The following is a 14920-nucleotide window of genomic DNA, read 5'->3' as shown; positions in this document are numbered from 1 at the left end:
TGATGAGTTGCTGTGTAAGGGTATAGGAAGAGCTCCACATGTCCCTTTTCACTGAAATCCAGTATTTGCTGTTTGGGCTTGATAGCTTTTGTGCTGTAAAAGTAAAAGATACATCACTTTCCATCAATCCAACAATCACCCAAAAGCTGATGTTAAAACAACTCTGAAGAACAGTTCTGCTTCTTATAGGCAGAGCATTTTGAGTCATTCAACAACACTGAGTATGCAAGCAGATCGAAATCAACTCTAGTGTTCAAGAGATAACATAAGCACTGAGCAATTAGAGGATTAGAAATCTAATTTCAGTTAGATATTTCAGGAATATTTTCTCATCTGTAACTTACCTCTAAATTTGTGAGCAAGCTTGCTGCTCTCCACATCACTGGGGGAGAACATGTCATCATTTCCAGGGAGATCAAACACTTCAATAGCCATGTCACATCCTGGGAGTACAGGTCTCATATCTTCATCTTCTTCATCTATAGTATCTTTCCCAGAATACAGGGATGAAAAACTGCTTTACGCTTCGAGTCTATCTAAGTGTTTTCTGTTTCTCATTTTTCCTTTTCAAAGTCATTTTTTTTTTGTTCGGTTACTTAATCATGTTTGTTGAAGAGAAAATAACTTCCACATCATTGTATCCCATTCATTAGCTTCTGAAATGGATGTCCTTTGGACATCCACCTGTATAAAGAAGCCTAAGGAAGTAGGTTTGCCAGTAGCCCACCAGTGCCCACAAACAAGGTGTCCATAATATTTCCAGGAACTCAAGCCAGCTAACTATATTCTACTCATACAATTAATTTTAAGTCCTTTTAATTCTCCTTTTTTTTTTCTTTCATGTTCTACAAGCTCACGTTATCAAAATGGAGTGGAAGTTACCAATCATTTATGCTGTATTCGTCCCGCCGCAGCCCCTGGCTGGGCACAGCTGATAGGCAAACCCACCAGCCAGCTACTTACCTGCCCATGGCCACTTTTGCCCCCTTGCCCCTCATTTTGCCTAGTCCTCCTCCGATCACCTTAACCCCCTTTTCTCACCTTTGGTTCCTCCTCTAACATGCCATAATAAATCCTATGGGCTCCCAAGCTGCTCTTCCCCTGCACTCACCACCTTTTCCTCAGCTCTGGGCAGCAACCTCTTCAGTTTGAAATTACTTTATTTTTATTTTGTCCGAAAAAAATGAGTCACATGCATGATTTAAATATCGATCAACTGCTATACCTCTAGAGGATTATAGCACAGTTTTCTTGTAAAAGGAAAACAAGAAAATCCTAATATTCTGAAGTGAGGTTATACTTGTAAACAATAATCCAGTACAGAAAGTACAGAAATTAACAGGATGACATTTTGCATTCACAGTGTCGGTAGTCCAAATAATGCTGACAGATTTGTGTAGACTTATTTTACTCGTTTTTGATCATGGCTGTTCAAATTATTTTACTACCTCTCATGTTCCAAACTGTTATAATTTGCCTGCAAAGTATAATTACTAGTGTGAGCATTTCTTAAGGAATTTTTCATAGTTACTGGAAGATGTTACTTGATCCCAGTCATATCTCAATGATTCTTTCTTTGTGTGGAATCAGTGGTCTCCTTAAATGTAGCACTCCAGCAGCTTACACTTGCCAAATCTTGTATGCTGACCTCATAGAATTTAAGTCAGATTGAGTTAGATTTGAGATTTACCACTCATCCACAGAAGTTCTAACATGCATTTTAACAAGACTGGGAACCTGAGTAGGCACTGCCAGTGACATTCATGTGTGCTACATGTTCCTGCAATGCAAGATTTTTTCATTCTTTTCTACTGCTGAGTTTATGCCAGGAAAATGGATACCAATTAATTACAGGATGGTATTTAAGATGGTTAGAAATCTTAGCAGAGTTTTGCTCCAGGCTTTTGCTGGTAGGTGCTATAATGGTATTTGAAAAAGTAGAGTAAAATAACCACTTAAAACTGAGTAGTTCAGACTGAAAGGAGAAGTCTAATTGTGTGAACAGAAAACTTTATACCCTCCTCTGATATGACAAACTACATGTCTTCCATGTGCCAGCAGCATAAAATAAAATTTATCCACTCATCATACATTTTCTTCCTGTTGTTTTATGAGTTACAATTTAAACTGTTTAAATGTTTGGGAGGTTAAGGTTATGGGAAAGAAAGCTTACACTCCATCTATGTCACCAGGATCTTCTCTTACTCATTTAACATTAATTCATATTCGAACACTTGGGGAGTTTTGGTATGTAATTGTGATTGTCTATGAAGTTATGTAGGCATCAAGGGGTCAGATCCTGGGTGACCAGCGAAGGAAGACGGACCTTTACCCTGTCGCTGAGGCTGGCTGCTGGCTGCTTGTGTCCCAGTACGTGCTCAGCCCTGGGAGCGGTCGCACCTGCCAGCGCAGCCATTGTGAGGGAATCGAGTCAGCTTGCTCATAAGCAGTTTTAATAATGATTTGTCTCCTTGTTTCTTCAGAAGAGGAAATTAATGTGGAAACACCAAGGAACTAAGGTGGAAGAAGAAGTTTAATAGTGGTAAAAGAGCGTATTCTGCCCTGAACCATTTTACAAAGGGGAAACTGAGGCATGGAAAGATGACATTGAATCAAATCTACTGTGCGTGAGTGAGTGGAGGTGGATATTTTGAACATACAATACCCTTTCAGTTTTCATTTCCACATTTTTGTTCCACCCACAGATTCGTTGGAGAAATTACTAATACCAAAGGCAGTCAAATCCATTATAATCTTATAAGTAGTGGGAGGTGAAAACAGAGGTTTGTAGTAATGCACTTGTTTTTCCCTTGCTTTCAGTCTTAGAACTTATCTTAGAACTACAGATTGCATTACAGATATTATTTGTACGTCCTTTGTGTAGCTTTTTAAGCTTATCCTGTTGGCAGGGTAGGTTGCTGCATAATTTATTGTATTCCTGAACAATGCTAAATATTGTGGTCAAGTCTTCTTTTTTCTTGGGGTATTTTTGTATGTGCTCTTGAAGTCTTTAAAAGCTTAGATAGTGACTCACCTGCATTCTTTCAAAGAGTTTATCACTAACCTCTGAAAAGCATTACACCAAAGTTTTATAAAAAAATGTAGCCCCATGTCTCTACACAGAGTAGAATCCAAACTTTTTTCTTCTTGTCCTTAAAAATACATTTGAACTCCTTTCCTTGGATAAGTTCAGGGTGACTTAATTAATGGCCCCTGGAGAGCTAAAGAAATCCAGTGTTGGTGAAAATTCACTGAAAAAGACAGCATGTACATGATATTTCTAAGTCAACATGAATGATTCAAAGAAAAAAAAATGTAAATTATGTTAGCATAGCTTAATGAAAACATTGTGGTACATCAGCAGTTAAAAAATAAACGGGATAAAAACACAGTAAATTTTTATAATAATATTCAGTCAGTTACTCATCTCCACTCAAAATTGGACAGTTCTGATTGATTAGGAAAACAAAAACAAAAACCAGCATAACCAAAGAACAATAACAACAAGACACACATACCAAAACAACATCAACAAAAACCACACCACAACAACACAGCAATAGACAAAATTTTCCAGATTCAGAGGAATAAAAATACTTAGAAGTGGGGTAATGAGAGACTAAAAAGGCCGAGGTTCTTTAGAGAGATCAAATAGAAAGGGACTCAGTAGATGTGTGCAAATTGCTGTAAGTCAATTGAATAGAGAAAACAGGGAATTACAGTCTACCTTTCTACTAGAATGGGACAATTAAGTTAAAAAGTGATGACACATGGCACAATTAACTTGTTGATGCAGATGCCATAGACTTAGGTAGGTGGGAATAAAGGACTAGCCATTCAAATGACCAACAGAAACATCAGCAGTTTTCAGGCAGAAGAAAATTTTAAAGATCTTTATCTGCTTCTGTCAAAGTATAGGTGAACTGTAATAAGGATAGAAAGAATTTCTCCCGAAATCATTGTATTAATTGCTACTCTGAATTTCCTTATGCTCACTCCTGTCACCGGTCACCATTAGAGACCAGGTTTCCAGATAATGTTTGCATTAGCTCACTATATAGGGCTTTTGCACTTAGGAAAACACCCCTATTCTGAGGCAGCTGGTGGCAGAAGTGGTCATCAGGTACCTTTATAAATGCTGGAAAACTAAACTGGTGGCTATAATCTGATGCCAATTCTGATACAAATGTTCAAAAGAGAATCTACTCTTTCGATTTTCTTCTCTCTTGATGAAAGGTATGTAAAATTCCAGCAAAACAGACACTGACTTGCTCCTACTTTGATCGGGTAACCAGTTCATATTTTCAAAACATCCTGTAAACAGTTCATTTAGACCAAGAGGGAAAACTTCTGCTGTAACTATAGCTCATTTCTATCCCACATGTCCTACTGCAAAATTTGTTATATCCAGGTTCAAAAATAGCTACTTCAGTGATGCCAAAAAACATATGGCAAGCATCACCCCCACACATTGCAGTCTATTGTCATCACCCATTTATGTCAAAGGAAATTAATATCTGAGGCACTCCTTAATCTTTCAGAATGGACTGGAAGGAAATGCAGTAGAAATACTTTCCTGCAGCTGTCTCTGCACATCCTCTAATTGTGGTTATCCTCATTTAGAATGTCAAAATGCAGTAATATCTGAATTTGTCTTTTTGCATTGCTCAGTATTTCTTATTATCTCTTTGTCAGTAAGCTGTAGTTTTTCCTCCTATCCCAGTATGGTATGATCTCATCAAAGAATTGTTCTGTTTTGTAATGGAAATTATAACTGATTCTTCATTATTTCTGTCCTCCTGGTTTGCCCTATAATGACAAACCTTACAAGGCTGTTCTTTTTGTGACCAGCTACCTCCCATAGCAAAGACACACCTTAGAAGAGAATTTGCCTCCATTCTATCACTGCCTTGTCTCATTTACAAGTGAGATTTTGAATCCCTGTCTTATTGTTTCTCCTAAAGCTATTGCTAGTATTCTGTTTTAGATTTCTTATCTTGTTTTGCTTCTGTCTTTCCTCTTGGCCTTTGCCCAGTAATACAGCTTGGATCTTAGCAAGCTGAAAGGTATCTGATCCCAGATTATAGTTTTCAGTACTTCTCTAGGCCACTGAATTTTAAAAACTGCTTAATGACCTATACCTTATTTACATAAATGGATGTATAATACAGCTATTCAGTTGAACAGCTGTTCAATTAGGTGTATTATATACATAGCTAGACACCCAACTTAGTTATCTAAGTATGTGTTTGTCTCCTTTGCTATTCAGCAAGGCACTGAAGAGTGTATTTAGAATTAAACTTGTCCAGGTCCACTAAGGTCAAGCAGTTTGTTTAAGAGCCATGCCAAACAAAAGTAGATTGCTAAAAGAAATCCCTCATTAAATGTTATTTTGCAGTTTGGTACAGGGGAAAAAATAAAAAGGTAAAAAAAATACAAGCTAATGAGGAGGTTTAGAGTTTGAGATTGAAATATTTCACCTGTCACCTGACATGTTTAAATGTTTTCACTGAGGTTATTTATTTAGTTGCTCTGGGATTTTGTTTTTTTATTTGGGGGGGTTGTGGTTTTTTTGTGTGTGTTTTGTGTTTGTTGTTTTGTATGGTTTTTTGTTTGTTTGTTTGTTTGGGCTTTTTTATGGAAATATATTTAATAGAAACTGGAAACAGAATTGAGTAATGACACATTTAATTTCACTGCATTTATTTTTCTAGCAACTAAGCCTAGTTGTAAGCCACAGACAGTGAGCCCCATAAAATATTATTTTAATATTTGTACAGGCTTTTTCTGTTTCACCCTCCATCTCCTTCTCCTCAAATGAACATATACTGTCATGTGCAACAGAACTGTCCATCCATAAACATTGTAGCTTGTTTTTGTATTTGTATTAAATAGAGTAAAATATTCTGCATATTATTTGGGGAAAACTCTTGGTAAATTTTAAATTGAAATTACAGCTGTTGCAGGAAATAACACATAGCATATTTTCTGTGAAGAGGAATATACAGTTTAGTTCAGAAATATAATATTGTACAAACAATTTTTTTTTTCAAAATTACTACTTCCGTTAGAACATGGATGCAACCATTACTTTGCTTATTTGACAACTATTTCTATGTAGGTAAAATATTGATGTACCAATTTTTGTGTTCCAACAGGAGACAGGTGTCTTCTTGTTTTATGGAATCAAGTAGATAAATGCTGAATATGACATTTTGAAAGGCAATGCTTGTCACTCCATGCATTCCTTGATTCCCTGTCAACAGATTGATGAAGTGTAGACATGTCAGGCATTTGGCAACTATATACAAATAAACAGTCTTGTCAATTTATGAAAGATTACCATGGTATCTTGGTACTAAAGTGTAGGCATTATTAAATATTCAGAAGACACTAGAAAGGCCTTCCTTAGTAAGATTACCTGAAAACTTACACTTATCAGTGCTCTGTGAAAACTGAACCTTGATTTAATAATCTGATCATTTTTCATAATTAATTTTGTTTTCAATTAAAAAAAAAAAAATCCATTTCTTCCCAAAGAAAATGGATGACTTTTCTCTAAGAAACCAGGGTGACTTTAAAACATTGTATGAGGACAATGAAATTAGAAAATAACTTTGCATTAAAGCTGTTGTGTTAGCTCTGAATACTTTGCATAATGTAGTCCTTACATTTCTGGAAGAAAATTACTCTTCTGGTAAATAGTATACTTTTGGTGTATGAATTTGTATTCCTTTAAGATAACTGACTTATAAATATGATTCACTGAGAGTTCTGCAGTAAAAATTTTGGGTTTTGCTTATCCAATATGCACAGGAAGGAAAGGTCAAGGGCAAAGAGAGAAAGTTTAGAAATCCAAGACAAAAGGATACCGTACACAATACATTTTAAATTTTCGCAGCTGTTGCTGTTCCTCTTTCTGTACTATACTATCCAGATGTAACAAAATTCGTGGTTTTTAATCTGGATAATGTCATATTGAACATTAAACATTTCACACACACAACTGAAGGCACTCTTGATTTCTTCACCCTCATTCTGACTTGAACTTGGGTCAAATTTCAGAACTATTTTTTAACTGACATTGGGAAACACACAGTACCGAGATAAAACATAGATTCTGCTGGTTAATTTTTCCATTACTCTGTAGCAAGATTGTTTCAGTTCTAACTTAGATTGATGTTGTGCTGCTTTTTTGTCTAACTGATAAAAATTTAATAATCCAAAAATCCTTCACTTCTTTATTGTTTAAAAAAAAAAAACAAAACAAAACTCAGGGTCAAAATTTATTATCAGTTTGTTTATTTCAGTCCTGCCCTCTCCATGAAATACTATAACTTTTATTCAAATTATTCTCTGTTTTGGAGACTGATTTGTTAGTAGGTACCTTTTTGCCTTGTTCTGAATCTGGTTAGTGGGTCTGTAAGTTGATATATTTATGCCAGCTTTATTTTCCTAAGTTTTATTTTCTAAATATGAACTAAGATTTCTTCAAAACAGTGATATTTCAGAAATACATGTGGAAGTTCATCATAACAATACACTAACTGAAACATATCCTAGTAATTCATAGATGCTGTGGAAGAATAAGGAAGAAAAAACATCACCACTTTTTCATTAAAACTTTGCTGAAAATGCAAAGTGAAAAAAATAGTTGTTTATTTATTATGCAGAAAAGTAGGGATTCTTTAGTTAAATATGAGTTAGCTATGACAGTTACTCTGATTTAGGCAGTACAATATTAGAAAATTACACAAGTACACATATATATTTGCCAAAAATGTTATAAGCTGTGTGGCTGTTTTGGTCTCAGTCATTTGTCATTTTCCTAATTTCACAAAATAAATGCTGTACTTTGTTTTTTCATATGCAATAAATACAAGCGTAAATATCTTGTACATCAAATTATTGCCAAAGATTCCGGGACGCAGACGACCTTCAGAGTACTAAACCAAACAGACGCTTTCTCAGCGGTGTTCTGACTTGTGAAAAGATACAGGGAAAATTCTTTCTCGTCCTCCTCGCCATTCTTCCTGATGGGATAAGGCTGTTCCTTTTCTTCCTTTACTTCCTCTCTCTCCCTTCCCACGGTCAGTAAGAGCCAGGTCTTTCTTTTGCTCCCCACCACCAAGCTTACAAAGCTGCCAGTGTAAACATTACTTCTAGCAGGTAAAGAGCTATTATCTGTATATAAATGTACTGCTTTTATTCCTTGTTTCTCCTCGTGGGTAGTTTTGCAGGATAGAGAGCACTGCAGGACTAGTCCAAGTGGGAATTGCCCAAAGACAGCAACAAAACAGTCTCTTCCAGAGCTTGCATCTGAAGTGCCTCCCAGGGCCAACATCCTACATCCTGACTGAGCCAAAGTACCTTCTCTTCTTCTTACGGGAACACTAGGAGCTCACCTCTCCTCAGAGTACAAAACACTGGATTAGCAATTCAAGTTAAAGGTTAACTCCAAGTGCTCTTTAGTTTTGCAATCCCATTCTCTGAGGAAATTAAATTATTTCAGTAGGCACATAAGTCTAGATTTACATGAAGTGAATGAACCCATCCAGCTGAGGTTCCCACAGTCAGCCCGAAATTGGTAGGTAGAGCACTTCTAGGAGGCAGCTGGCCTAGCCAAGGTCTATTCACCCCCTGGGGGGTCCTATCTCCTTTTACTAGCTATGAAGAGCAGATAGGCCAGCTGAGTTCTTAAGGTTTATGAAATTAGGTAGCTGACACACAAACCCAAGAGGTGTGTTGATGCTTGCATCAAGACTCAGCACTGCAGAGACTGTCAGGCAAGGGTAGGAGGGGGCAGGTTTTTGTCAACCAGTTTGTGAAAAGAAAGCTGTTTTATACAGGGTTCTGCCACTGGAGAATAAGACCTTTGCCTCTGCATTGAATGTGTCCAGTTTTCTTCTTGATTCTTTTTCCCTCTTGAAAGGAAGCAATAGAGTTATTGCCCTGAGTTCCAATGGCTGAAGATGACATATAGAGGCAAATCTGACCAAGAAAAAAAATGCAGTGGACATTAGAACAAAAATGGGCAGGGTGGGAAGGAGTGAAAATAGATTTTGAGAAGGTATGTAGAAGTTGCTTTGGAATAAGATAAATCGGCTGCGCCAATGACATTCAAGATTTACGTTTGTCTAACCTGCTAATAAAACCCACAATGGTAGATTTCCCACCATCTCTCCCTCCTAATGTTTAACTAGCTTTGATGCTCTGTCCTTGGAGAGCTCATTTGGGCGGAGGTTTCGATCTGCCCAACTCTCATGCCACATAGTTCTTCAATTCCTCACATGAAAGCTTCATTGTTAGTGTTTGTACTGCCTTTTTGTATCTAGACAATCTTTCACCTAGCTAGGGCAGGTGTAATGTTGGGCTTATTCTGTGCCAAAAGTAGTAGATACATGTTCCTGGATTGGTCTTTACATTCTTATCCAACTTGTCAATACATACGCAATATGTTTTTATGGAATTTTTTTTTATCTGTACCACGAGTTGCAACATGTAAATGTTTGTGTCTGCAGTGAGTATATACTTTTCAAGGACATTTCTGGAAAAACAGGATAAGGCTTCTTAAGAGGCTATCTCCTGGTTACGCAAAAAGAGCAATTAATTTAATCGTTATTACTTACACCATAATTATAATAACTTATGGATAAGTACAGTAATTTTTAAAATATCTGTTTTTATTGTAGCAATATTTCATCTCCTGCAGAGATCATTCCACAGCATTTTCAGGATTAAGTCATTGTTGCTCTCATTTACATCTTCTTACTTTTCAAAATATATCTTACATTTTCTATTGGAAACACTCATGGGGGAGTAGGTACTTCATTGTGTCTCTTCCTCCTCCTGGGTTAGAAAGAGATGGGGATTGACAGTAATGCTAGGACAGAATATTTGAGCTCCTGTAACATGGACTAGATGTTACATTCTTAGTGATCCTAAAACTGGGGAGAAAATTTATATACCTACAGCACTTCTTTTGATTCAGTCAGCTCAGTAAAGCTGAAGAGCTAAAACAAATCAAACCTCAGCTTTTGTCAGAACTTTCTGAAATTCAATGGTCGTTATCAAAACATTGTGTAAATGTTATAGCTCCACATTTCCAAGTTTTGGCTCAGACTCTGATTGCGCTTGAATTGTTTCCGAGTGATCAAAAGAGAAATTAATAGACGCCTAGTAAGAAAGCTCACTTTATGTTATTTACAGTCTAGTCTAATCTCAAGACATTCAGATAGGTATGATAAACATTCCTTTGAACTGAACATAGCCTATTCCTGAAGGATTACAGAACACTAAAGTCTATGAAAGCATTATATACAACTGCTGTCTCAAATTAATTAGTCTTCCACATTTCTTGAGTTCTCACAAATGGTTTCACAAAACTTAGAGGCCTACAATGTCATGCATTCACATGGATATTCCATATATATTATGGAAGAACAGCAGTTTGTTGTATTTTATTGAGCAGATGATATCAAAGAAGGGGACTTCCCGTCTTAGATGTAAAGGGTCTGGATAAGAGAGAGGGGTTTTTATGCTTTCCAAAACAGACATCTATAAATAGAAATAATGTAACCATAAGCAATTAAAAAAACATAGTTAACCAATAGCCAGTGAATATCATTTGCATTTTAGGTTGTTAGTGCCAGAAGGCTACTCTTAGAGCTATGAAGTACTTCGATAACTTGCACTTCAGGGAATACAAGGTTTTCCTTGAAGTTTGAAGTGTGCTGCTTTTTAAGTCTAGGTGGAAATTAAATTAAAACATTCTCATCTACATTGTTAAAAGTTAGAAATCTGCATCAGACAAAACCTGTTTTTCAGTGTAGCACTCACTGTGAAGTGGACAGAAATATGATTTTTATTATTATTTAAAATATAAATCTAACTGTCATGCATAATTGATGGAAAAACTGATTAATTTCAGTAGTGTGCCATCAAACTAAGTGCTGTATGAGTTAAATTGAGTTAATTTAAAAGTGATCTATCAAAAAAATCCCCAGAGTGAAAGAAGTCTGCTTCTGTTTAATTTGTGGCATTTCCTTTCAGCTGACATAAAATTCCGTGTCAGAAGAAGAGTTGCTTTGAACAAAATATTTAAACTTATAACTTTTATATATATTTAAATTGTGTTAAAATGACTAAATGTTTTGGTGAGCAGGAATATAATTAGTTGATGCTAAAGTGTTGGCATATGGTAAAGCACTTTGTTGCACAGAAGGCTAAGTGCCTTTTGAGAGACATACTGATTTTCATAATGACAAAGCCAGAGACAGTACCATCTTTTCCACGTGTTCATGAACTGATAAGCACTTTTCCAGACTTTTCACCTCTGGAGTTCTGGGTTCAATTGTTTTCTACTAAAAGTATTAGAAATTGAATAAGCTATCACGTACCCAGACAGACCACTTACTGTCAGGCAGAATAGTTACGATTTTAGGTGCATTCTGCTGTGTTTTGGATATTGGGTTAGATTTGCTGTATTGCTCTGTTCAAAAGATGAACAATTTACTTGACATATCGTGATAAAAACTTATGTACTTCAGCAGAGCTTAGAGTTACATTGTCTAAGGTAAATGTAGTATAAGTATTTTCATGCATTGCTGAATTTTATAATGCAGGAATATTTTTCTGTATGTCAAATTTCTAGAAAGTGGATCGATGAATTTTGAGAGTTTATTCTTTTATATTTTTCTAATGCTTATCAATGTATTTAAAGTATGACTAAATTGCATTTAAATTATCAGACACTAAAAGATTGTGATAATTGTGTGGATTTTTGCATATCTATGCGAAAGTACCCAGTAGGCTGCACAGTGATTTTCTTGTGATACTAGATGTTTAAATGTCTTCTAACACAGCATTGATAAAATATTGTGTGCCTATAACGTAATGGAAATATAGATACCAGGATGTGTGCATGCTTCTTTCAACTGGATGTTATGCTGTGAGCCAGTGATTAAACATTTACAGAGGGAGACAAAAGGTTGTACCTTAGGCCTTTTGAAGTTGTATGTGTAGTAATGTTGAGGGTACTAAGAGATCCAGAAGTCATCCAATAGTGGGTGAGTTGGAAACAACACTTATGTTATGATAGTAATATTGACAATGAAAGGGTCTTAAAGCCTTGCACCCTTGGTTACATGGTTCCCTTGTAGACATTTGCCAGCATCAACATTTCTGTACCTGTGCAACTGTCTTTGCTTTTCAAGCACCCTAAGTCCATTCTCACTACATTCAAATGGATGGGGCCACCTAAATGCTTACAAGAGCCCTACAAAGCAGAAGTACAAGCAAGTATTCTGAAAATTTGCCTGAGCATAAGTTTAGTTTCTTCTTTTATTCCTGTTACAGGGACCTTTCCCAGGATGATCAATCAAGTGTTAGTATGAACAGAGTGGATCTAGAGAATCACATCTCACAAGGTGTTGCTGAGCATTTTTAAAGTTTACTGCAATTATGCTGACCTATATTTAAAAGAATGGTTCTAGTCATTTAGTGTTTGTCCCCATCTTCATATTCTTTTACTTCCACAGCACCAAGAACTTTTAAAATATGAGGATATTCAGGTTTATACACTGGTAAATTGCTTTCAGCCTAGTGTTTAGGAGGTGCTATGTTACCAGAATAGCAGTTTTGCACAGCACAGAATGCTTTTTTGTCTTACTGACTGGCTGGCTACAAGCAGGACATGTGCCTCAGGGAGCCTCCAAACGTACTTTAGATAGGAAACACTAAAAAAGCAACAATATATATTTCTACATATTTAACTTTGTACAGTGAGAAGTGAGGCCCTGTATGTGTTTACTCTTTAGTCATTACTGGAACAAACACAATTAATAATAAGATGAATTGTGGGTGACATGCAAGTTATTATAGCAATTTCAGGTTTTGTTTCCATTTTGATCCAGCACAAAACCTCAGAATTACTCAGATGACTGTCTGCTACAATTTTTTTTTTTTTTACCTTTTCATATTTAGAAGCCACTGTGTGCCTCCCCAGGACTAAAACGTTATGCAGAACTCAACTTCAAAGAGTTCCAAAGCCCCTGAAGGGGATTGTGTAGTTAGGCTGAAAATATACAATTCCTTAAGGCAATTTTCTTGATGTTATGAACCATCCATCAAAATCTTCACAAAGGCTGGACCACAGGAACACATGGAGAGGCCAAAAGGAAAGAGCTCTGGGAGTTTGGATGTTGGCTGGACTGGATGTGACTGTGCAGCTGGATCTCACGATAACCTAGTTCCTGCCACAACTGAAGACTGGGACTACCAAGGACATTTCAGTCTAGCATATATATGGCCATGTGAGATAGACTGTTATGGGTGCCACACTTAACTATCCACGACATGAGCCCCAGGCAGCCTTTTCTTATCACTGGCACTCTTAACAATGTGCCTGATAACTATTACTTAGCAGTATCATGAGAGCAGACAGGTCCCCAATAGGTGAGACACAGCATAGAACTCATGCAGAAAACACTGGTGATTTAAGGAATACATGAGAGGAAGTCAGCATGAGCAAATGATAGATCTGGGGTTTAGCAGATCCAAACTAAGCTTCTTGAATGATTACTGCCACCAGGAAAGGATTGAAGGCTGATTATCTCAGGAGAGATACATACCTATCAGCAGGCTGACTCAGATTAGCCATAAGCTCCCCTTGTAAGCCTTTCTTTCAAGCTCGTGCACACTTTATCTTCTGAAAGGCCATTCCACTGAGAACCAGCTCTCCCAAGTGGTGCGTGGGAACCTCAGCTCCCAGCGAGATGCTGGAACGCCAGTGCCTGTGGGACTGCCTGGAGTTTGTGGTGCAGGCTTGGGCTATTCTGTTCTGAACTGCAGCCTGGAACATAAAGGCATGGGTGTAGAAAACAGAACTTGAATATCTGTGGCCAAGATTTTGAGCGATAAAACTCTAAAGCAAAGGTCTAAACCTGCATCCAAGTAGATTAGCAAGAAACCTACTAGCTGTTACTATGCTAATTTCTGAAAAATAGGTCATAGAAGTGCCTACTTACACAATATCTTTCCTTTTTACAGGATGTACTGATGTACAAAACATCAGCAAAGACCTATGTAGTGTCCAATGCCCTCCCATTTAATACTTCCCTTTGGGATGTGGCCATATTTACACAATGCATGTATTTAACTGTATTGATTTGGGCCTGTTTCCAAATTCTGTAAGTCAGTCATGGGAAACATAAACAAGAAAATATTTAACTTTATACAAATCTGCAAGTGTTTGATATTAGCACACATCCTTCAGTTATCTCTCCTCTGAACAGCATTCCAGACAAAAAATTACTCCGACAAGTAAATGGCAATGTGTAAACTAATCTAAAACCACAGTTGTTTGTAAAATCTCATTAAAGATGAAAAGCACAAAGGGATAAGAACAGCTGCACAATGCACTGATTCTCTGATTAGTGCTCTGTCTTTTCTGTGGCATATAAATCCTATGTATGTTGGAATAGATGGTCTGTTTTAAAACTAAGTAAATATTAAAGTTCTACACTCGCTTATTGTTTGCGCTCTTCAACACTTGGCTGTAACTTGTTGAAAGTTTCTCAGATGAAATCACTTTTTAGCTAGATGGCGGATAGCTATGAAGTAAAACAAGCAATCGAAACTCATAAAGACAGACATTTCCTAAATGCTATAGTGCTTCTCACTAATTGCACTTTTAGAGATCAAGTGATGGTAGCAAGAAAAATTGCTGCTCTCTCTGATCAGCTGAGCTCAAGGAAACAGCCTTTCTCTTGCCCTTGACTTATAAAAAAGGAAAACCCGTGTCAAGCAAGTTGTTTTTGATGGACTGAAAGGTCATACTGCAGAACTCATTGCTGAGGCTCTGACTTACACATTTTATCTGCCAGCCATTTTCTAAAGAGAAATGATAGCTCTGTGAAGC

The sequence above is a fragment of the Columba livia genome, chromosome Z (assembly GCF_036013475.1).
Source record: "Columba livia isolate bColLiv1 breed racing homer chromosome Z, bColLiv1.pat.W.v2, whole genome shotgun sequence".
Classification (NCBI taxonomy): domain Eukaryota; kingdom Metazoa; phylum Chordata; class Aves; order Columbiformes; family Columbidae; genus Columba; species Columba livia.
This window is presented reverse-complemented; position numbering follows the sequence as displayed.